Raw genomic sequence first — 23,970 nt, 5'->3', positions numbered from 1 at the left:
CATGAAAAGTACTATCAGTAACTTTATGTGAATAAATTTTAAAATGTAAATAAATTCTGGTATTAGAGAAAATATTACTTAACACTGATCTGGAAAAACTGAAATTCCTTTAATGTGATCAAATACAAACCACTAAAAACTTATTGTGATAAAAAATAAATATATTTAAAAATAAGTTGTATCTGTTTTACTGGGCATAGCTATCATTTTTTTCAAAAGATAGATACATATTTCACAGGATATTTCATAGGTTATGAAAATTAGAAGAAATTCCAACTCACTTTTGAAGATACAAACCTTGCTCCACAATCTAAAGAGGAACTCTCAAGAAAAACAAATTTTAGTCACTCTCCATTATGAAAACGACTTAAAAATCTTAAAGAGACAGTTAGCAACTAAAATTCAATGAGACATTAGAATAGTGTAATAACTAAATTTTGGTTAAGATGCATGCACATATATAATATACTTACATACGTTTAAATATATGCACAGGTTGACTTTAATTCCCAATTTTAAAAAATAAGACATTATTAAGACTGTGATTAAAAACAAAAAATAAAGCAAATATAATTTTCCAATGGGAATCATTGTAATAGATCCCTTTAGGCACTAGGCAAAATAAATTCCTAATCTTATTCTCCTCAACTTTTCAACAAAGGAAGCTGACAACGCAGGAAGACAGGAAAAATAATGACAGGTGGGGGGGGGGTCACAAATGACACACTTTCCTACACAGAAAATATAAAAGAATGTTCACATACACTCACAAAACTATTTTGAGTATCCAACAAGTGTCCTAAGTACTAAATCACACTATGGATGATGTTGTTCCTGATTTCTAGCCAAAACAATCAGAAAATAGACTTTATGAATACTACTGCATAGTAATAGGTAATATAATTACCTAGAAATAAACCAGCAGGATAGAGTTGATATCCTTTGGAGAAAAGTTACTAAGATTTATTGGAGTTTCCTCATAAGACTAAAATGAATTAAAAAATTTCACACTTGTTGTTGAGAAAAGTCTAAATACAAATTGTAACCTTCACTTTAATCTACACTCATTCATAAACTCCATTACTATAAAAATGTAAGCAATAAGCCCCAAACTGAACAAGCTAGTTATAAAATTCATATAAAAAAAATAAGGGGCCTAGAGTAACCAAAATAAAAGATAAAAGAAAAAAAATGAGTGAAGTAAAATTCGCTGCATCATCAAAATTGGACACTCTCTTCATAAATTATTAGGGTAAAGTTTTCTTAGTTAAAAGACAGTAATAGGCTTTGCAGACGCCGCTGTTCCCTGCCGCCACCTGCTGCAGCCATGGTCAACCCCATAGTGTTCTTCAACAATTCAGCTGATGGCAAGCTCTTGGGTCTTCTTCGAGTTATTTGCACACAAAGTCCCAAAGACAGCAGAAAACTTCCACACTCTGAACACTGGAGAGGAAGGATTTGGATATAAGGGTTCCCTCCTTTCACAGAATTATTCCAGGATTCATGTGCCAGGGTGGTGACTTAACACGTCATAATGGCACTGGCGGTGGATCCATCTACAGAGAAAAATTTGAGGATGAGAACTTCGTCCTGAAGCATACAGGTCCTGGCATCTTGTCCATGGCAAATGCTGGACCAAACACAAATGGTTCCCAGTTTTTTATCTGCACTGCCAAGACTGAGTGGCTGGATGGCGAACACGTGGTCTTCGGGAAAGTGAAAGAAGGCACGAACATTCGGAAGGCAGGGAGCATTTTGGATCCGGGAATGGCAAGACCAGTAAGAAGATCACCATTTCTGACTGTGGACAACTCTTAATTCTTTTGACTTGCGGGCTTCCTACCCACCCGACCATTCCTTCTGTAGCTCAGGAGAGCACCCCCACCCCATCTGCTTGCAGTACCCTATAATCTCTGCTCTCACTGAAATTCTCTGATTTCCATATTCTCCTCATTCCCCTCCAAGTCTAACTCAATTGTAGAGTTAAGTTTATGATTGTGAATAAAAACTAAACAAGAACTGTTAAAAAAAAGACATAATAATAAGATTAAAACATTCTAGGCTGGAGTGCAGCTCAGTAGTATGTATCTCCTGGCACTACAAGACCTGGGTTCAATACACAGCACCATAAAAAATTAAATAACTCTATACAGTATAAATGAATAACCATAATTACTTATATTAAGGACATTTCACTGTCTTTAAGTAAAAAATGTCTGTCTGACAAAATGTATCAGTAAATAAGACTTCAAACTACAGGCCAGAAAAATATAATCATAATCAGTGTGAGTAAGCATTATTATCCAGAGCTTATAAATGTCTCTTATGGATGTATACATGAAAGATAATTTAACAGAAAAACAGGATATGATATGAATTTTTGGTTCATGGGTACAACTGACATGTTAAGGAGAAGACACTAAAATATTATTTTCCAGATTTCAGACTGATAAAAATAAATGTTAAATCACAAACATTTAAATTCTAAAAATGAGATAGTAATTTGCAATTAATGTGAGCCAACATTAATAAATCAAGTAACATCTAAGGCGGGAGAGGATATAGGGAAAAGACATACTGATCCTTATGAGTAGGATCACTAGTTGGTCCTAGTGCCTTGGTAGTACAAGGTCAAGATGAAGATTCAATTGTTCCTACAACCCACTTCTAGGTATCTGTCATGTGAAAATAAAACCAACAATAACAATGAACTATGTTCCATATGTCTGAAGAACCGTATGTCCAGAACCTTTGGGGATAGTCAAAAATCAGAAATCCAAATCTTTCTCGGGGGTGGCGAAAGAAAGGTTGAACTGAACTGTGTTCACATACAAAGCACACGACTAACAGCATTTGTTCTGGGTCGGACTGTGTCTCCTCAGAATTCATATGCTGACATCTTAACCCCAGCTGCTTTAGAATTTGTGTCGATCTTGGACAGAGCATCTTCTCCACCCATCCCACCCCACCCTGGGTGCTGCAGATTGAACCCAAGGCCTTGTGCATGAGCACTCCACTACTGAGATACCTGGGGAGGACATTTCCAAAGAGGCATTCAAGTCACAAGGCCATCAGAGGGGTGGGGGGCTGATTGGTTTTGATGGGTTTTCTTATAGGAAGAAGGAATTTGAGCACACAAAGAGATACCAAGAACGTCCACACAGAGAACAAGTGAGGAAGGCAAGTAATTAATTCTTTTTGTCTTAAATACACACTGTGAAGGAATCTTTTATCGTATATGTTTGTTTTCCAGCTAGAACATTGAACAGGCAGTTTCCTTTAGCATATGTTCTTTGTCTTTCAAAAGTCTAGGTCTCTTAAAAGTCATGTTGCCAAATTAGCTGCACAGAGAAAGACTAGAGTCGGTAATTAGGAAAAGATGCCGCGTGTGTTTGTGTTTGTGTGTGTGTGTGTGTGTGTGTGTGTGTGTGTGTGTGTGTGTATTTGTCTCACTCTATCTCTCTCACTGGCATGGAACTCTGTGGCGTCCAAGATAACCTAGAATACTCAATAATATTCCTGCCTCCATATCACAGATGCTCTTTAAAAAGTAGAAATGAAACAGGGAAGTTGCTAAACACAGCTGGCACTAGAGTATTCTCAGCAGGCACCTCTGTCCTTTCCAAGAGAAGGTTTGCACCATCTTCCCCATTCAGATTATACAAATACATAGAGAAAATAGTCTCTCCAAATGGACAGAAAAACATTGACTCTGAAGTAGGTTGCTCTGCAGTGCAGTTATGATTAAGACCAGAATCAGCGCCTAATTTGAAGGGAGACGTTAATATAGGATTTATCAGCTAGAAGGCTCTACAGATGCAAGCAAGTGCACACAGGCACGTGCGCACACACACACACACACACACACACACACACACACACACACACACGAAGTCACAAGTCTTCCTAAACCAGGAGTGGTCCTGGAATTTGCTATGTATACAGGTCTGTGTCCATTTCTGGAGCCCTAGTCAAAAATCTCATAAGCAGTTTGCTCTTTTAAAAGGCAGGCATTCAAGATCTCAGTGTGGGAGACACTTCTCCCTGGGTCTCTTTCATAATCTGAACTGAGAGTGGACATCTTTTGTTTTGGTCTCTTTTCAAGAATGGTAATAAAATAAACAGCCTCAGAAGATACAATCTCCTCCCAGAGCACAGAACAGAACTTTGCTCTCAATAATACATGAAAAAGTTCAAGATTGCTCAGCTGTGAAGTGAATCTCCATTCCAAACTGGACGCTGGGCATCACCCATGGGCTTCTGAAGGCCAGAGGACCAAAGATAAGACATCCTGCTGTTCACTGTACAATAAGCAATAATAAGCAATAAAGTCTTCTCTTTCTGCCAGGAGTCTTGGGACTTCCGTCAGCCTCCATGAAACTGTGACAGAGCCTTATTAGCTTGCAAGTAGGGCAAAATCTTAGATCCCTCACATTTCTTAAATGTATTGGCTAATGAATGAATATATCAAGTACAGATTTAGCAAATGTGTGTTGATTATTTATGGAGGCATTGTACTGACTTGCCATTTAATATCTAGTCTCTTATTTAATCCTTATGGTGGATCTATGAAATACCAAGACATAGTTACATTAGTTGGTATTCCTGCAACAGCTCTTTATGACAAATTGCAATTATAATCCCTATGTGATAACATGGAAGTGAGGAATCTCATGGAGTCCCACCTGTAGACAATGAACTACAAGCAACCGCAGAATGCTGACAGTGAAAATAGTCTTCCCCAGGGAGGATCCCCCAAACTGGTTATCCAATACCAAGTGGTCAGCCCTGACAACAGGTTGCATTTATAAAGTTAGGCAAGTGTGCATGTGTGTGCATGTGCATGTGCATGTGTACATACGTGCGTGCATGTGCGCGCGCATGTGTGTGTGTGTGTGTGTGTGTGTGTGTGTGTGTGTGTGTAAAATAATAATAAAGAAAAATAGGCCATGATTTTGAGAAGGAGCAATTGGAGGGATCAGAGGGAGGAAAGGGAAGCAGAGGGAATAATGTAGTTATAGCTTATATAATTCTTTTAATTAATAAAAAATAAGGAAACAGCTGTGCTTGCCCCACATAACAAAACTCATGCATGTGGAGCTAGGGTATCAACCTGAGTTGGACAGTAAAAGGTGACAAGATTATTCACTGAAAAAGCTGCTCTCAGTGGCGGAGGAGGCAGCTTAGTGGTAGAGTGTTTGTCGGTGTGAGGGAGGCCCTGGCCTGGATGCCCAGCTGGGCAAAAGAAATACATCAGAAAAGGTGAGGAAAGGGAGTCCTTTCAAACATTTAGAATGAAAACCTTGACTCTTATGATAATATTTTGGTATTCTCTATTTATTTATTGATTCATTTTTTACAAACCTAAAAGAGCACTGTTTCAGGTAAGATTGACCAAAATGTGCTAAAATCATTAGACAAAAACATGAAGAGAGAAAAAACCTGTATAATTTTGGAATTGTCTTCCCCAAGACACATTCAACGGCCAGAGTCAAAATAATAATAATAACAACAATAATAATAGATAATAACAATAATAATAATAAGTAATAGTAGTAACCTAAAAGAAAGCCGGGAGTCAACTGAACCTAATGACAAAAATACAAGACAGATCAAAGCATCGCCTCCTCCATGTGTAACACCATAGTCACAAAGCCTTTTAAAAAAGTCCTTGCCCCTCTTTGCTGCCAGACCTCTGCCATCATGGGTTACCTCACAGCTGTAGCGTCCCCATGTGGCTGAAGCTGATCTCTGATGACGTGAAGGAACAAATTCACAAACTGGCCAAGAAAGGCCTGACTCCCTCCCAAACAGGTGTGATCCTGAGGGACTCACATGGTGTGGCACAGGTCTGTTTTGTGACTGGTAATAAAATCCTGAGAACCCTTAATTCCAAAGGCCTTGCCCCATCTCCCTGAGAATCTCTACCATTTGATTAAGAAAGCGGTCGCTATCTGAAAGCATACCCAAGTCAATTAACATGGTAACAGTGGGAGCAGAATGGAGGGAATTGAAGGAATTCTTTGTATTTTTATTTTAATTCCTCTATGTCTAAAATACATTCAAAATGAAGCATTTAAAACTAAGTGGCCATGCTGATTAAACTAGACAGTATTTATATGAGGCAGTGCAACAGCTAATAGCCTGTGCTCTGAATACAAACCCCAACTGTGTAACTGATTAATTATGTAATTGGGGCAAGTCGTATTCATCATGCTGTGCCTCTATTTCCTCATTTTTGCAAAGAGTGTCATCGTAATGCCTACTTTATGAGGTGGACATAAGGATTAAACAAGGAATCCTTGAGAGAGGTAACGCAGAGCTTGGCATATGATGACTACCCCATCCTGTCCCTCTTTTACTGTTTATGCACAGTACTTTTCCCATGCCAGGCAACCTTTGGGTTTTATTTGTCAAAAGATGGCCGAAATGAAAGATGTCAATCACCTGTTGAGACTGGAAAATGAAAGAATATAGGGGCAAAGGTACACCCTCATGTTGTGCACTCAGAGCACACCATCTCAAGGACTGAGGAGAGCTAAAACTACGTCAGGGAATGGAGTCACTCGAGATGGGATGTGATGGGCTGGACCACAGGCTTCCTGTCCATGATGTGCATCCATGTTTCTGATGAGGTTGTGGTGACCGGCCCAATGTTTCTAAATTAATCTTCCTTCCTTCCTTCTTTCCTTCCTTTCTTTTGTCTCAAGAAAATCAAGTATCTTGGCTCTTCATAAGATAATTCATGATTTCTAAATGTCAGCAGATGATTCATAGGTGGAAACCAGCCTGAGCCAACAGTACCAAAGCCAGACTCGACATGTGAGTGAGTGAGCAAGACACAGTTGATGGTCCCCACTTGAAGTGGTCACCTTCTTAGCAGGTACGATGGGTGCAGTAGCAAGCATGTGGGGGTTTGAGGTCAAGACACCTGCCACAAATCCACTCTGATTTAATGAACATAATCCCCCCCCACACACGCATGCTTACACACGATCACAATGCAAGTATACACATCACATACATCTGGGAAACTCAGAAATAAAATTAAATGTAAGTTTTAAACTGGAAATCTCAGAACCATTTATTAAGGCCAAGTCTATTAGGAATAAATACAGATTAAATTCATGCTGTGTCTTCCCCTCTTATCCAGTTCCCTGTGCCTCCAGGCCATTTTCTGAGGAACTACTCCAGTCAAGTGTTCTGGGAAAATGCTTAGAAGATGCAGACAGGTATCTCTGGTGTCTGGACCTCCTCAGCCTTAAGCTCATCACTATACCCTCTCTCCCCTTCCTGTATAGTGTTGGTATCTGGTAGACTCCTAATAAATGATATACAGAATCCACCTCCTCTGGCAAAGGAATTTGAGGCTCACAATACCGTGGCGTGTACTTCAGCTGAGGAGGAAAAAAGATGAGAAGTAAAGCCAGATACCACATGGGGCTGAAACCAGCTCCCAGACCCTGCCAGTTGGTTTTGATTGCTTACCAAGGAAAAACCAAACAAAGAAAGGGGTGGAATTTATTTCAGCAAACAGCTCCTTTCAAAGAAAAAGAGCTCAGTTACAATCTGCACACAGTTGCAAACAACCACTTAGTTAAAGAAAACAACATGTTCAAACAGGGTCTGCTGGAGCAGGCGTTTGGTGTCTGTATGTGTGCTTGTGTGCGCATGCGGGTGTGTGTCTATGTGTGTTCCGAAAGGAAGGCAGGGTAAACATACTTCCATACATCATCGCTATGCCTATGAACACTTAATAGCTCAGGAGAGTAAAGTAAAGGGTTTCTACACACTTAAGTACTGGGGATTTCATGGTGTATTTTGCCAAGTACTCCTCAATCAGCAGATGATGGGCACATGTGCCAAAGAGGCTCAGTTCCTCCTTGTTCCCTGGGTCCCCTCTTCCTTTCTTCCCTGTTCTCTCCCCACAGTGCACTGCTTTTTAAAACGCAGATGCATTAAGAAAGGTCGAAGGGGTCAGAACTCTGCATAGTAAATTCCAGCAACAGTAAAGTGAATTTGGGACATTTAGACATAGGGAAAGTCAAACAGGAGTAAAAATATTGGTCAGAGGAAGGCAATAAAGTCTACAGCAGTAACACTTCATGCATTCTCAAAATGCATGGAGAATCTAAGGTTGCTTGGAGATCTTAGAAACTATAAGGATATTGCTGACAGCTAACAAGCCTCCACTGAAGCTCTCTCTTCCACCATTTCCTGTCTTCCACTTAATCTCACAGCGACTTCCTGCCACAAAGATGGCACCATCAGATGGCACCACAAAGATGGTACCCTAAGTCAGTCATACAGTTCAGAAGCAGAGATGTTGGGGTTCCAATCCAGATCATTGATTCCAATGCCTTGAGGTTTTCAGCCACACCAAAGGACAGGCCCAGTATGAAACCAAGCATGTGTTATGATGCAAAAAAAAAAAAAAAAAAAAAAAAAAAGAGTACATAAGCCTAGAGTGGTAGCTCACATCTTTTAATCCAAGAGCCTGAGAGGCAGAGGCAGGTACACCTCTGACTTTGAGGCCAGCCTGTTCTATATAATGAGTTCCAGGCTAACCAGATCTACATAGTGAAAACTCTTCTCAAAAAAGAAAGAAAGAAAGGAAGGAAGGAAGGAAGGGAGGAAGGAAGGAAGGAAGAAAGGAAGGAAGGAAAAAAGGAAGGAAGGAAGGAAGGAAAAAAGGAAGGAAGGAAGGAAAAAAGGAAGAAAGGAAAAAAGGAAGAAGGAAGGAAGGAAAAAAGGAAGAAGGAAAAAAGGAAGGAAGGAAGGAAGGAAGGAAGGAAGGAAGGAAGGAAAAAAGGAAGGAAGGGAAGAAAAAGAAAGAAAGGAGCCAGGGTATATAAAACATTGAAAGAAAAAATGCTCTCCCTGTGTCTCCTGTGTGCCCAGATTATGTCAAAGCACTGAGAATGAAAACGTAAGACCCTGCCTAGGCATCCACAGTGAGATCAGTGGCAAGTGTGGGAGGCGAGATAAAAAGGCTGCAGCCTGGGAGCTCATGGGAGACCATTGCATTCAAGAGGTCCTAGACAGGTTCATGAAACTGATGGCATGTGAGGTGATCCTGGAAGGGGAGACAGAGTTCTCCATGGGGGACAAGGAGGAAAATACTGTTGTAGAGACAAATGGAAGATTGGAAAGCAACATGGGGTGTGAAAGAAAAAGCATTTGCTGGAACACAGTAAGGCCGTGAGGTGTGACTTGAGAAGTAAAGAAAGATGGATCTGGAAACCTGGAGGACCTTGAACTTGAAGCTGAGAGATTTGAGCTCTGTGTTATAGGTTATGAGGGTGGGGTGGAGTAGGTTAGAAAAGATACAGGACAATGTACATAATCCTAACAATAGGGAAGTCAACAAATGGGGAATATGAGATACAAGGGGACAGTCTTTCAGAGTCTGGTCTTTGTAGGAATTCCTGCTCTGCCACCAGCCATATAGCTTTGGGTAACCCTGAGCCTCTCTGAGTCCCAATATCCTTAGTCATAAATGGACATAAAAACAATAGTCTGTCTCACATGGTTGTTGTGTTAGAGCAGAATGTACCTTTGAATGAGCCTCCAAGGGGCAGATCCTGATTTACATAATGTTTGGTTTCTCTGTGGCTTGACATAATAGATGACAAGGTCATTTCTCTTTTAAAGCTGGTACATGGCTGAAACACACAAGGAATATGTGATACGGAAGGAAGGACACTAGTTTAGTGACAGGTGGGCTAGGCCTCTGGTTCTGATTCCCTTAGCCAATGGAAGAGGCTCACTGACTGACATTAAGCTAAATGTGAGCCCTCTGAAATGCCAGGTCCTCTCAGCACATCCCCGTTAATCATCAGCAAATAGCTGTGCCTTGTTCCTCCTCAGGAGTTGAACTGTCTGTATTTCCAGAATCGCATGTAACTACAACAGGCCTCACTCTTTTCAATAGGAAAGTGGGGACGAGAACGTTCACTGGATGGATGAGCCCATTCTAAAGGTGTAACAACAGATGGGATAATTTGGAGTAATATTTTCCAAACATAAAGGAGCACTAAAATGAGCCCAGACAAGTTCAAATGATTCTACTGAAATCTTGAATTCCGGGGGCTAAAAAGAGTTAAGATTTGAAGTGGCCACATGAGCTCTAAGGAGGAATAACAGTGAAATTTTCAGCCCCTGGCCCCTCAACAGTGAAAAGTGCTTTACCTTTATGGGCTGGTTCATTGCTACCCTGTGAAAACAGCTACGACTGTAAAATAAGGCCAATTAAATCTACACAATTCTGCTTCCTGCCCCTTCAATTTCACCTCTTTCTCTTTCTTCCCCGTGTAATTAATAGCCTCTCCTGCTTTCTTTCCTCATGGCACAGTTTTTACATTTGTGAATATCATAAAATGTACAATATACGCTGGAAAAAAATCACCTCATCCTGCGCGTACACTGGCATTTGCACGCGAGCACGCATGTGGCACACCAGCACACCTCTGCCTCCCTACCTACATACTTACAAAGTAGCTGCTAAGGGAGCATGGTTGATGATGGCACTGAGTAACCTTGACAACCTAACAAGGCATGGCATGCCTTCTTTCCACATGCTGTGGCATAGACACCCAGGCTTAACTAAGAGTCAGTAATGAGTAGATGATACCCAGGACCCAGATGCCCTTGAAATATAAGCAACCACAGAGCACTTGTTCACAGGTCTATGAGGACTCCTGGCTGGGGACATCCATTGTGTTTCTTCTCCTGTCACCAGGAGCTGGAAATCTCCCATAGATGCTTACTGCCCTCAAAATAGTGTGTTTCTGTTTATTTTTTACTCCTGTTTCTTTGGGACGATGAGAATACCCAAGCTATTTGAAAGGAGAGAGCACCTGAGGTGAAGCTCCCCGAGTTGAAATGTTTCCTGTGCTCCTAAGAACTGTGACGCCTTGTGTATGTCATCATGGGTCATGGTGCCACGGTTTGGGGGCTCAGTAGAAATACTTTGGAGATAAGGAGCTTCTGCCACTGCACGCTTCAGGGAGGAACACAGATGAGCTGCTGTCATTCTTAAGGGTGATGAGTGAGTGCCAGGAGACACAGAGCCTGTTCCCTGACTCTGCCACCAGCCAGTAACCCTCACATCGGATTTCACCTTCTGGAGGCTCGATCTCATCACACCTTCATTCACAAAGCTTCTATCATGCCTTAGTCAAATAGAAGGGCAGACACTACCTTTGAATGCATGCTCATGGATTATACAAATGATATAATTTCATCATTGCACTGAAGGATCTTCCCTTATGTCCACCGTTAGTCCATATTGTTGACCGAGACAGTAATTTTGTATTCTCTGGGTTCTGAATATTAAGTTATTTCTAATTTCCACTTCCCTGCTTTAGAAGAGACACACACGGCAAACTACTACAATCCTTTTTAGGACAGAGTACTAAAACAACATATGACAAACAAAAAATAGAGCAGAAAGAAAATGTTAAAAATTTCCAGGATTAATATGTACTTGTGTTCACCCAAGTCATCCTGGCTGCCATTTTCTGCTCACTCATCTCTATGTGAGGGTTGAAATAAGGATATAATTGCCCTTGGGAGATTAGATGCCACTACTCCGGGAAGGTTTCAGAAACCCATACACTGTCAAGAACAACAGCAGCAGTTTTCCTGCTGGCTGCTTTTGAAATGGAAGGAAGAAATTGAAACCAAAAGCCTAATGTTGGGGCTGAAAAGATGGCTCGCTAGGTAAGTGCACTTGCTATTCTTATCGAGGACCAAAGTTCAGTTCCCAGCACCTACAACAGGTAGCTTGCCACAGCCTGTAACTCCAACTCCAAGGGATTAGATACCTTCCTCTGGCACCTGTGGTTCTGAATATCACATGCACACATATACACAAATATAAATAATGGTTTAAAATCTAATTGCATGGGGATGAGTGGAAAGGAAAGAGCAAACAGATCACACCCAGATGGCCAAGGTCAAGGGACTTAGCTTTGCAGACATACCAGACACTACAGTCAATGTTTTATGGCCGCTGTTAACAGGTAGACCCTGCCCGTGGCTGTACCTGAGGAGGTATCCTCTCCTCTACATGTCACTAGAAAATTAAGCCCAAGTCCTTCTGACTGAATTTTTATCACTTCCCTTTTCCCACCATGAGGATCGCCTTTGCACTCCTTCTGAACTCTACTGAATGTTAAGAATACTCCTGCTGAGAACATTCACCCGAGAAATACCAGCTAGCTACCTTTTTGCACAGAGTGAAAACTATGGTGATCCTCATTGCCTCAGGAGCTAGGTGCAAGAATGCTACCTTGGATAGGAAGGGACAAAGGTGGCAGAGGTGTGAACCAGATTTAGGTGACTTTCCAGTGTGCTGTGTTAAACCTCTTAGAGTTCTCTCCCCATCTGGGTTCTTCGCCCCCTCTTCCTTTTCCTTCTTGAATTTGCCTCCACGAAGCACTTCTGCTTGGTGCGGGGCTAAGACCTCACAGGTAGGTTCTCTCATCTCTCGGGCTCTTTTTCTTTCCTTTCTCTTCTCTGCTGCATCAGAACTTGAGATTCTGCTCTATCCCAGGGTGCCTCCAAAACAGAGGTGGGAGGTAGGTACCAAAAGGGCAGCCCAGTCATCCTTCTTTCCCTTCCCATGAAACTCCTGGTCCATAGCCAGCCCCTGGGGGCACGTAAAACACAAAGCAGCTGTAACAAAGGTGTTCTCTGTCTGGGGTGAAGGGAGAGGATTGCTAGTGGTACCCAGGAGGAACTGTTCTCCTTAGATGCGGGTACGACATGGGACAACTCTAGCAATTAATGAAAACCAGACCTTGGTTATAAAGACATTCACTGAAACGGAGGCTATATAGCAATGGAGAATAATTTTCCACACAGATGGGAATGTTCTTTCTGCTCTGTTTAGAACTGCATCCACTGGGACTTTGTGTAGTAGAGCAGGTAGACTGTGGCTAAGGCAACTGGATGTTTCATTTGATTTAGTTTGAACTAAACAAGCTTTAAATTGCCACTCGTGGATGAGATGGAGAAAAATGTAAACTTTTCCTTGATGAGTGACCGTATCTGTCATTTCATCTCTCTGACCCTGCAGTCACCCATCTGCAAAGTAGCCACAGCCCTGCCACCTTGCATCTTGATTGGACTGACAAAGGAAGTGAGGCTGGCACTAAGTTGATGAATGCCAGTTCCAAACTCTGCACCCCATAAGGACCCAAGCATCAAATCTGAAAATTAGAATGATGTCATAGTCTAAAAGAGATGCATATTAAAAGTCCAAGACTGGATATTTCTCTGGAATCAATTCCCTATGACGGCCATGTTCACTCAGCCTTCACTGTTTGCCAAAAGTGTCCTGGAAGCAAACAAGGGCTGACAGGATTGTACCCTCAGCTTCCCTACCTGTCCCTCACTGCAGTCGAGACCTGAGAAGAAAGGAAAAAGTAGACTGGACAACCAGCACTCATCTCTCTGTCCCAGACTGAAGACACATCCTGCCACCATGCCTTCCCCACCATGGTGGACTGCACCCTCAAACTGCTAGCCAAGATACTTTATTAGTCGCTTTGGCTAGTGTTCTGTCACAGCAGTAAGAAGGCTCCCTAGTGCGTCCTGTAACCATCTCGAGTGAAATGAATTCAGAAGCAAGTAGTCCCCTCTCACACACTGTTCCCCTTCAGTGCTCTCTACCTCACAGAAGAGCAGTGCCATCTACCCATGGAACCAGGAGACAGTGAGAACTAGAACCACCAAGTTCAGCCATTGTGAGCCACCCCCCAGCTTCCTACTGAGCCCTCCCCATAAAGCCTTGGGTTTGGAACATCTTCTTATCACTTACCTCTCACTCACTGACCTTGCCAATAATTCAGACTGTATCTTCCATGGGCTTGGTGTTGTTAATTCAAGAACCTTTGAGAAGAGTTATTGTTCCTTAGACTGTGATGCCTGCAGAGGACAAGGGACACATTCTATCTATAATGTATTCCTACTGTTCAGAGGTCTGACAAAATGACGCTCATTTATGTCTTTTCTGTTTTCACTGCCACATGGTCACATAAGCTGTGACTAACCACATTTATCCTTCTCCACTGGACTGCAAGCCGCGGCTTTATCCTTGCTGTCACACCGTATTCACGTCCTGATACACAAGAGCTTTCAGGAGACTGTGAATGAATGAAGAAATGATGCCATAAATTAATGAATGAAGAACAAAGAGACAGAGGAAGCAATGTAGTTCTTTCCACCAGGCAGCCCCAAGGAGGCCCCTTCCAGCAGAAGCCTAAGAAAATTTTCTCCACCCCCCCATCATAACCCAGGCAGGACTCAAGAAGACACTTGAGGAGCAGCCTAACGTTCAGCAAGAAATTCTCACCAACAATCAACAACCAGCTTGACTTCCATAATTCCCATCCTTTCTCCTCTCTCCATCGTTCTCACGTCCCATCTTACCCATTATTTCGATAACGACTTCAAATGCCAAGTTTTGCTATTCAGGGCACCATGGAAATGTGTTTTCCTCATCAGTTCTAATGAAATAGTTTCCAGTGTCTGTTTCCCTTGCAGATAGCGATCACAGCCCCGGCGCAATAAAAAGAAAGCCCAAACTTTGACCGATTTAGAATCTAAAACACGTCCTTGGAAAGCAACACCCTCGGGGATTCTATCATCACCATTCTGCACTTGGCCTGGCTGTTACTGTTGAATACGAGGTATTTGGAACGATCCGTTTCTGAGCTGACTTCCCGATTCCGCCCTCCGAGTCTTCCCAGAAGGCCAAAAGAAAGAGGCTTTGAAGAACAGCACTCCCTTAAGACCTCCAGTGGAGTGTTCCCAGGGTCTAGCAGTAGGATTGAAATGGCCCTGTCTTCTTTCGCTACCTCCTCTGGCTATCGCCTTTCATCTCTGATTACATTGTTGCCTGGGCACTGGACTGTCTCAGGTTGGCTGACGGCATCTTCAGGTCAATACCCGGTCCCACCACCACACAAGATAAATGACCTTGGACAACTGTTTTACCTATTGCCTTCAGTATCCCGTTTATGAAGCAATTGTACTAACCTGTGCTTCAGAGTATACGGTGAGATTAAGTTACATAATATACCAGATGCCCCATGGGAACAGGTTCTAGGCCCGTAGGAGGGAGGAGTGTGTGTCATGCATCCTTCTTCTCAGTATTTGATTTCTCTGGGCTCTTATATCTCTACAACCATGTGAGCATAGAGTTCATAGCTGGGATGGCCTTGAGAGATTGCCAAATGAAATTCCCATTTCAGATGCTTATGCCTATGCCCACACCAACACACTATCCAAAGAAACACACTGCACAAAGAAACACACACAAGCCACATATATTTGTGTATTATGTACACAAACCACATGTATATGCCACACATATTATATGGATAGCATACTATACAAACATCATATACATCAGAAACACATACCACACTACACAATATGCAAAATACTACATGCACCATATACACAGATACTACACACACAATTCAATTCAACACACATACACACATCTGGGGGGGAGATTTGGCCATCTGCCAATTAAAATTCCAAGGGTGACCTGTGCCCACTGCCCTTTGTTGTGATCTGGCCTTCCGAAAGAGGAAACAGCTCCTGTGCTCAGTCCAAAGGGGTTGGGAGGAAATGCTTCAGGAAACATAAAGAAAGGGGGTGTGCTGTTCTTTTAAAGCTTTGATCTTTGCTGAGACCCTATTTTCAATCCTGGCTGAGAGAAATCAGCAGTAACATACCTGGATCGTTCACCCGGTATCGAACACCATTTGGCACACACTTGCAGGATGAATTCTGGCCATACAGTAGACTTCTGTGCATGCAGTCTGGGGCAATGGAGCAGTTGCCCTTGCCAACCTCTGCCACCACTTCAGTTTTGCTCACTAGCTATAGACAGAAACTGTGCTTCACCCTGGCACCAACCAGGCACTGATGGACCAAGTCATCTTGTATCTACCTTGCTGTGTTTTACTAACAAAGGTCTCAAAAACTCACTGCCGAGCCTCCATGGATCTGCCTTCCATTCCATTCACCTATACATATGACTAATACCTGTGGGGTTAAGGTTTGATACCTCCCAGAAGCCTACTGTCAATCAAGAGTCCATGTGATGCTTGGTGCTCTCAGCTCCAAACCAATTCAGTAACAGCTTTGGTACTCAAAATGCAGAGATTTATACAGAGACCAAACCAGCTGTTCCCTGCCAGCCTATGTTTGGTCTTTTCATTTACAGGATTCAACTTCATCATTCCCTTACAGAGCCATGTATCATCAGGGTAGGGCACAGCCACCCCAATCCCAAAGATGTGAGGAGGTGATGGGTTCTATGAAGTCAGGCAAGTAGAATTTCAATGACTTCATTAAAAAGGTAGGCTGTCTCCTTTGCCATGACTGAGTTGTGTAGCTAATAATTAAAATATAGATCTTAATGCTTTAGACACTATAAAGGAAACATGTATATTAATAGCAGGACTAGGACTCCAGAGTCCAAATCTATGGTGATATTGTGTTCCCCAAAATATTGTGCACCCTAATAAACTTATCTGGGGTCAGAGACAGGACAGCCACTAGATACAAAGGCTAGAAAATGGTGGCACTCACACCTTTAATCCTAGCATTCCAGAGGTAGAAATCCCTCTGGATCTCTGTGAGTTCAAGGCCACATTGGAAATGACCAGGCATGGTGACACATGCCTTTAATCCCAGAAAGCAGCCTTTAATCCCAGGGAGTGGTGGTAGAAAGCAGAAAGGTATATAAGGCATGAGGACCAGAAACTAGAAGCATTTGGCTGGTTAAGCTTTCAGGTTTCTAGCAGCAGTTCAGCTGAGATTCATTCTGGATGAGGACTCAAAGGCTTCCAGTCTGAGGAAACAGGATCAGATGAGAAGTTGGCCAGGTGAGGTTAGCTGTGACTTGTTCTGTCTCTCTGATCTTCCAGTATTCACCCCAATAACTGGCTCAGGTTTGATTTTATTAATAAGACTCTTTAAGATTCCTGCTACACAAATCTGTCTTTGTCTTTGACAGGACTGCCCTATGGACTCGGCGTGCTCTAGCCCCGTGTTCACTTGATGCTGGGTCAGCTAGCCTCTGAGCAGCTTTCTCTCTCTAGTTCATGTGGTTAGCAGCGAAAGTGTGTACAAGTTCACCGTGCCATTAGTCAGTCATAGAGACCTGAAAGATTATCATTTTTGTTTCCTAAATATGGAAGTTATGGATCAGATAAGTATCTCATTAAATACCTCACAGCCTATAGTGGCAGAGGCAGAGTGGGGAGACTGCTCCATGCTCAGGACACCACACTGGCCTGCTTCTAGCCATCCCACATGTGTCTGCAACTTGATAATGGTAGACTTCTGGCGGATGGTTTGAGGCTTTCTGATAAACATGACAGAAAAGAACAGGGAGGTCCCTTGTAGGTGTAAGACTGACTTCAGAACTTTCCATGTGTTGATACTGACCGGTCTCTGACTTCAGTTCATCTTAAGTTTCAGATGTTTCTCAAGGTAGCCATCCCTTGACTTAGGGTCCCATGTTATTACAGCATCTTGTTCTTTTTACTTAGTAATACAATACTCAAAATAAGTTCCTCAATTATTCTTTCTATGACTGAGTTCTGAGCCTCCTGAAGGTTGGGAGGATGGTCAGTTAGTACAGCTTCTAGCACTGGAATGAAAGATCGCTCTGCTTCTTAGGAAAGTCTCTTCAGATATAGAGTATCAGGCCATCAGTCAGAAAGAAACCTCCCAGAGTTAGCCAGAAGGACAGACAAAAACACACCCACAAAAGAGATCAACAGTCATCAGTCCGATTCTCTTACTCAGCTGAGCGATCCACGATTGGGCATCAGGTCCAGACCAAAAGACAGGAAGAGAGGGCCTGGAGCTTTGTTCCATCATGATGAGTCACATTCTCTGGGGCATCTGGGCAAGGGGGTCAGGAGGACAAAGTTCCCAGCTCTCTTCAGAGCTTTAATTAGAAAAGGTGGCTCTAAAATTGAGAAACGCTGCCCTTCTTCCACATCAGGAAGATGGAAAAGGTGTTGAGAGGTGCTAAGGGCTGTGAATGGATTCTGTGACAGGACATGGCAGGGGAATATGAAGGAGGACATGCTCTGTTACATGTAGAAAAGCCACAGGATAATCAGGAAGGCCAACAAAATGCTAACAGACAAAAATGAAGTGAGGAAAATATAAATTAAAATGTGACAGTTGAACAGAAAAAACAAAATTGAAATAGACTATGGGGGAAGGGCGGAGGGGAAGAGCAATGAAAGTGATATCTTGATAGAGGGAGCCATTATGGGGTTAGGGAGAAACCTGGTGCTAGGGAAATTCCCAGGAATCCACAGGGATGACCCTAGTTAAGACTCCTAGCAATAGTGGAGAGTGCCTGAACTGGCCTACCCGGGTAATCAGATTGGTGACTAACCTAATTGTCATCACAGAACCTTCATCCAGTGGTGGGGGAGGTAGGGGGAATTGGTAGGAAGAGGGGGGGCAATGTGGTTGATATGTAAAATGAAAAAAAATAAATAAAAAGAAATAGACTCTGAAGGTTCATTTTGTAGCATTCACTAGTTGATAGATCATGACTGTTGTGGTGCCCTTTTGGCATGCTTTCTAGTTATTAGCTACTTTTACAACTTTGATCTCCTTTGAGTCTCATAAAAAGGCATGTTAGATGGATTAGGAAACAAATTCAGAAGTCACCTGCCTAGTCATGCATCTTGGAGCAGCTGGTCTGGACCTGAAGCTCATGTCTCTTGATCATCATCTCCAAGCTCCCTACAGAGCATCAGGCCATTACAGACCAGTGTTTGACTATGGATTGACCTCACCTCCATTTCTCCTGGACCATGTTGTCTTGGATCTTGTTTATATACTCATTCAACAAACATTCATAGTTTTGCATTTTCGAGAAGAGTGATCTAGCATTCCCATTAGCACCAGGAGTCTGATAATGATGACAGCAGCTGCTGCGCACAAGTGACACTGTGTGTCACAGCTGGCTCCATCACCACAAGGCAGATGTACTTGTCAGCTTTACCATTTGTCCTGATTACTAAAGAAATTCCACAGTCATTGAAAAACACCCAAATAGGAAATACTAAAAAGAATAAGCTCCCCTACACTTTACTACAGGATACTTCTTTATCATAATAGAATAAAATATGGTCCTTGTTGATTGACAGGCATGGAGCAAGATACCCTTATTATACAGCATCTCATTTCATGCTGAGGATAACCCAATAAAATGCTGTGTTACTATCTCTACTCTATAGCTGAGGAAACTGAATCTTCTAGAAAGAAACTCTTCTAAGTTCACAGAACTAGTAACCTGAAGAGGAATAATTCTGGTCAGAGCCTGACGCACCTACCCACACCCTCTCTGCAACACAGATCTCTTTCCAGTGCATGTTGTAATCCTGATTCTTCAAGATGATTTGTTGTCTCCTGTTCTCCAATTCTACCTTGGGTCCACTACAAGAGTGAAGGGGCCAATCTGAAATCATTTTAGAAAGTCAAGGTCATGGGCAAGTTTCAGTGGATTCTTTCTTGCATGTTTGCTGAGTCAGAAGTCCTCAGGAAGCATGTGGCCAAAGTCAGGAAACTTGAATCTTGAGTTAGCCCCTTGCTCTTGGGTGCATGCTTACCCACCTAGGCTCCTGGGCAAGCATCCCTCCTTTCTGTCTGTTTCCTCATCTTCTGAGCATTGGGTGATCTCTGAGGGCCTTCCAGTTCTGACCCACACTCTCTCTCTCATGACATCCTGGAATGTGGATGGACTTATTTCATAAGGTCAGTTGGTAAAATAATAATAATAAAGTATTCAAAGTCCTGCTCAGAAAAATGGCATTTGGGGGAAAAGGCCAGAGTGTGTCCTTTCTTGTGGTAATAGTAGCAACAGGAACTCCTCTGGAGGCAAGACATTAGACTCAAGGTGTCAGCAGGGCTCTGCTGCTCCAGACACTCAGGAGAACTGCTCCTTGTCTCTTTCAGTCTCTGGTGGATAATGACATTCTTGGACTGTTTGTGAGAGACCCAATCAGCTTCGGGTGTCTGGTAACCATATTGCTTCCTCCTCCTCTTCTGTGCTAAACATCCCTTTGTTGCTTTATTACTTTTTATTGTATATGGTATGTGTGTGTATGAACACATTATGTGTATGTGTATATTGTGTGTGTGTGTGTGTGTGTGTGCTAACAGATGTGTGTTTGTGTATGTGTGTATGGTGTGTGTGTATGTGTGTACTAACGTGTGTCTGTGTATATGTGTATGGTGTGTGTGTGTGTATGTGTGTACTAACATGCGTTTGTGTATGTGTGTATGGTGTGTGTGTATGTGTATTCATCTGTGCATGTGTAGGCTTACACTGCATGAATACATGGAGTCCAGAGGAAGATGTCAGTTTCCTTCCTCGAGAGCTGTCTGCCTCGTACAGCTCTGGGAACCTAAAGCCCATCATTCCAATGAGACCAGTGAGCCCCAAAATCCCTGTATCTTAACCACCCAATGATAGGGTTGAGGGCACACACAGCCATGCCCACCTCTAATGTGGGTGCTGGGGATTTAAACTCAGGTTCTCAGGCTTACACAGCAAATACTCTTTCCCACTGAGCCTTCTTCTCAATCCTTCTGCTGATCTTTATGAGGATATTTGAAATTAAATTTAGGGCTCACACGATAACTCATGACATCTCCATCACAATCTGCTTCACATAATCACATTTCCAATGGCCATTGACCAAACACAGTAGCATTTAGAGCAGCAGTTCTCAACCTGAGGGTTGCGAACTCTTTGGAGGTTGAACGACCCTTTCACAGGGGTCACCTAAGATCATCGGAAATATCAGGTATTTATATTACGATTCATAACAATAGTAAAATTACAGTTATGAAGTAACAACAAAAATAATTTTGTGGTTGGAGTCACCACAACATGAGGAACTGTATTAAAGGGTCACAGCATTAGGAAGGGTGAGAACCACTGATTCAGAGGCTCTGAGGATGAGGTATCAGTGTCTTTGAAGATTTATTCAGCCTATTAAGGAGCACCACTGTACTTGCTTTGAGATGATGTTCAAAGTACTCTTTCAAGGACATCACCATGCACATTGAAAGTCACACCCCTGCACTCCAGATCAAAAACATCAACCCACCATAGATGTGCCAACAGATGATCCATTTTATGACACTATTGATCATAAAATCGAGCTCACTAGGGCCAGAATTCTTCCCTGACCCACCCAATTTCCTGAAATACTTTTCATTATTAATTTGAAGGAAATGAAAGATACTTTGTTGCCATCACGTTGTGAATGTGCTCTTTACACTAGCTTGGACTGTCTCACCTTATTGCTCTCATTTAAAAAATCTGCTGTTGATATATGTCCTTAAAAATCAAAGAACATGGAATAGTATATAGCCCAAGGACAGCAATCTTTAGGCTTAATACACCATCCCCCAGCTTTTTGTAGAGAGTGCTTCCTTAGCATTCTTGAAGGCTTCAACCCTATAACCAGTACTGAAAGAGACACACACACAGATTTCCACCTTCTAAGAAATCCCTCAGGAACCCCACAGGTAAGAAGACATCATTCTATGTGCCAGCTGCAATTCTATGATTGCTCTGCCTTGCTCAGATGCTGAGGTTAGCCCCTCCCAGCCACTTAATCTTTCTTTCAATTTAAAATAATCTTGGAAAGTGTTTTAACTCTACTTCTGAACTGTGAGCTCTGAGATGGGAGGAAACTGTCATGAAGGACATAATGGCTGATTTATGGAGGCACATGTTCCCTCCAGCCCCCAGCAACATTCCTGTGAATCATGGGAATTATTCATGTTTCACAGATGAAAAAAATGCTTAGTGAAGTAAAGCAACTTGTCTCAAAGCTGTACAGTCAGGACTCTCAGCTTTTCTAAACCTAAATCCCATGCTTTTTTCCCAAATCACATAGCCTAGCTCATCTCTAGCCTGTAGATCAGCATCCAGAATGTGGGAAGCTGGTGAAGCTGGATAAAAAGGGGGGGAGGTATTGGAAGTGTAAAAAAAAAAAAACAGACTTCCCCCCTGCATGTGCTGTATCACTCCTGAACAGCTGGAAAGCACAATGGTCAGGTGTGACAGGGGACAACAGACGCTGACTGAGGAAACGGTGGCACCCAAAACAAGTGGCAAAGCTCTACAGCACCCAAAACAATGTCCCTAGAGAAGGTTGCCTTTGATCCCCACAAAACATCCCAGAAGCGGGAAGTGTAAGAAGCAGGAAGTGTAAATTTGCTAAGAGAAAGACAAGCTAAATTATTTGTTGACTAAGTGGTACAGCTAGGGTGGGAGCCAAGTCAGAAGACTTGGTCTATCGCTTTACCCATCATGTAGTGCCACTCTCCACCCCATGGACTTTCCTGCAGGCTGAAAATCTCTTACCTACAGCCTGCTCATGGGCTTTGAAGCCAGCCATGACAGCCATGAAGCCATGACAGAGGGACTAAGAAACTGATTTCATTTGTTATATTTACCATCCTTTTTGGTGAAGAGACAAAAGTAGGAACCCTGAGAAAATAATGCGTTCTCTAAGAGGATGAAAACTAAATGGTTGTCATCACAGCTTTTGGGGGAATACTTAAGGATTTTTTTTTCCAATGGCATCTATAAGTAGACTCCTGTGTGTGTGTGTGTGTGTGTGTGTGTGTGTGTGTGTGTGTACTACCCATGACATAAGAGAACATTATTCAGTACATGTATGATATTCTTGAACGGCTTAAATGCTAGATCTGATGAACTGTCCTCTTATCCTCTTGCTGTGGAACAGTAAGTCAATCATCCTACATGATGGTTTTAAAGATGAAGGTGGGTACCATAAAAATGTCTTCCATAGATCCAAGACAATATCATTACTCAATGTATTCAACTGATACATGTGCAGGCTTGTTCTTGGAAGCATAAATGACTCTCTTGCACGTGCTCAGCAACTCTAGAAGGTCTCAAGTTATAAGTTAATTAAATGCATCTGGAAAGTTCATGTATGGCACAAGCTTTGTGGGGGCAAGGATATTTCTCTTAGTAATACACAATTCCCAATGTAAATTATACTATCTTGTATAGACTATATCGTGGTCTATAAACTACCGAGATGGCTAAGAATCAGCAATACATCAAAGTAAGACTACAATAGTAGGTAATTATGATCTTTACTTCCAGGTATAGAAAGAAACGGTGAAAGAATCTTTTGCAATATCTTTGGCTCCAATTGTGGAACACATAAGAATGATGTTATCTACTCCCAGAAAATCAAGCTTAAAAATTCTGTGTACCGCCGGATGGTGGTGGCACACGCCTTTAATCCCAGCACTCGGGAGGCAGAGCCAGGCAAATCTCTGTGAGTTCGAGGCCAGCCTGGGCTACCAAGTGAGTTCCAGGAGAGGCGCAAAGCTACACAGAGAAACCCTGTCTCGGAAAAAAAAAAAAAAAAATTCTGTGTACCAAATTTACAATGCTTACATTACCTTGTGTTTTATCATGTACATGATGGCCAAGCTTTGTTTTGCCTGTTGATTCTCTTTTTCCCATATGGATGTGTCAGTCTCACGCTCTCTGAGAAACTCCCTCTTGGAGTCTCATAGTATGTCCTTCAGGGTGGCTTATCCTATTCCTAGGATCCCAGGTTGGTCATGTGACCCAGACCAACCCAATGAGAGTTCAACAACTTCCTCACTACATGATGGGTCCAGAGATGAGCACTTGGCAGATAGTCCCAAGACCATGGTAGGGGCAGATTTATCTTCCAGTTAAAATGGCTAAACTGTTCAGATGCTTTCTTGGAGATGCCATAGGCCATCTTGCTATATCACAAGTGCTCTCTGGAAAATAAAGCCAGTCAGAGAAAAGCAGCTAGAGAAGTGAGAGGTGCAGGATCTTAAATATAGTTTTATAGCCATGATACTAAGCTG

At 42.4% G+C, this 23,970-nt stretch overlaps 1 pseudogene; it reads left to right on the top strand.

Moving 5' to 3' along the window:
- The first annotated feature begins 1,324 nt into the window (after positions 1–1,324).
- Positions 1,325–1,910, top strand: LOC131904841 (peptidyl-prolyl cis-trans isomerase A-like; annotated as a pseudogene).
- The last annotated feature ends 22,060 nt before the right edge of the window (positions 1,911–23,970 follow it).

Source organism: Peromyscus eremicus, chromosome 2, assembly GCF_949786415.1.
Source record: "Peromyscus eremicus chromosome 2, PerEre_H2_v1, whole genome shotgun sequence".
In the NCBI taxonomy this organism is placed as follows: Eukaryota; Metazoa; Chordata; class Mammalia; order Rodentia; family Cricetidae; genus Peromyscus; species Peromyscus eremicus.
The sequence above is the reverse complement of the archived record's forward strand: the minus strand, read 5'-3'. Positions and strand labels throughout refer to the sequence as shown.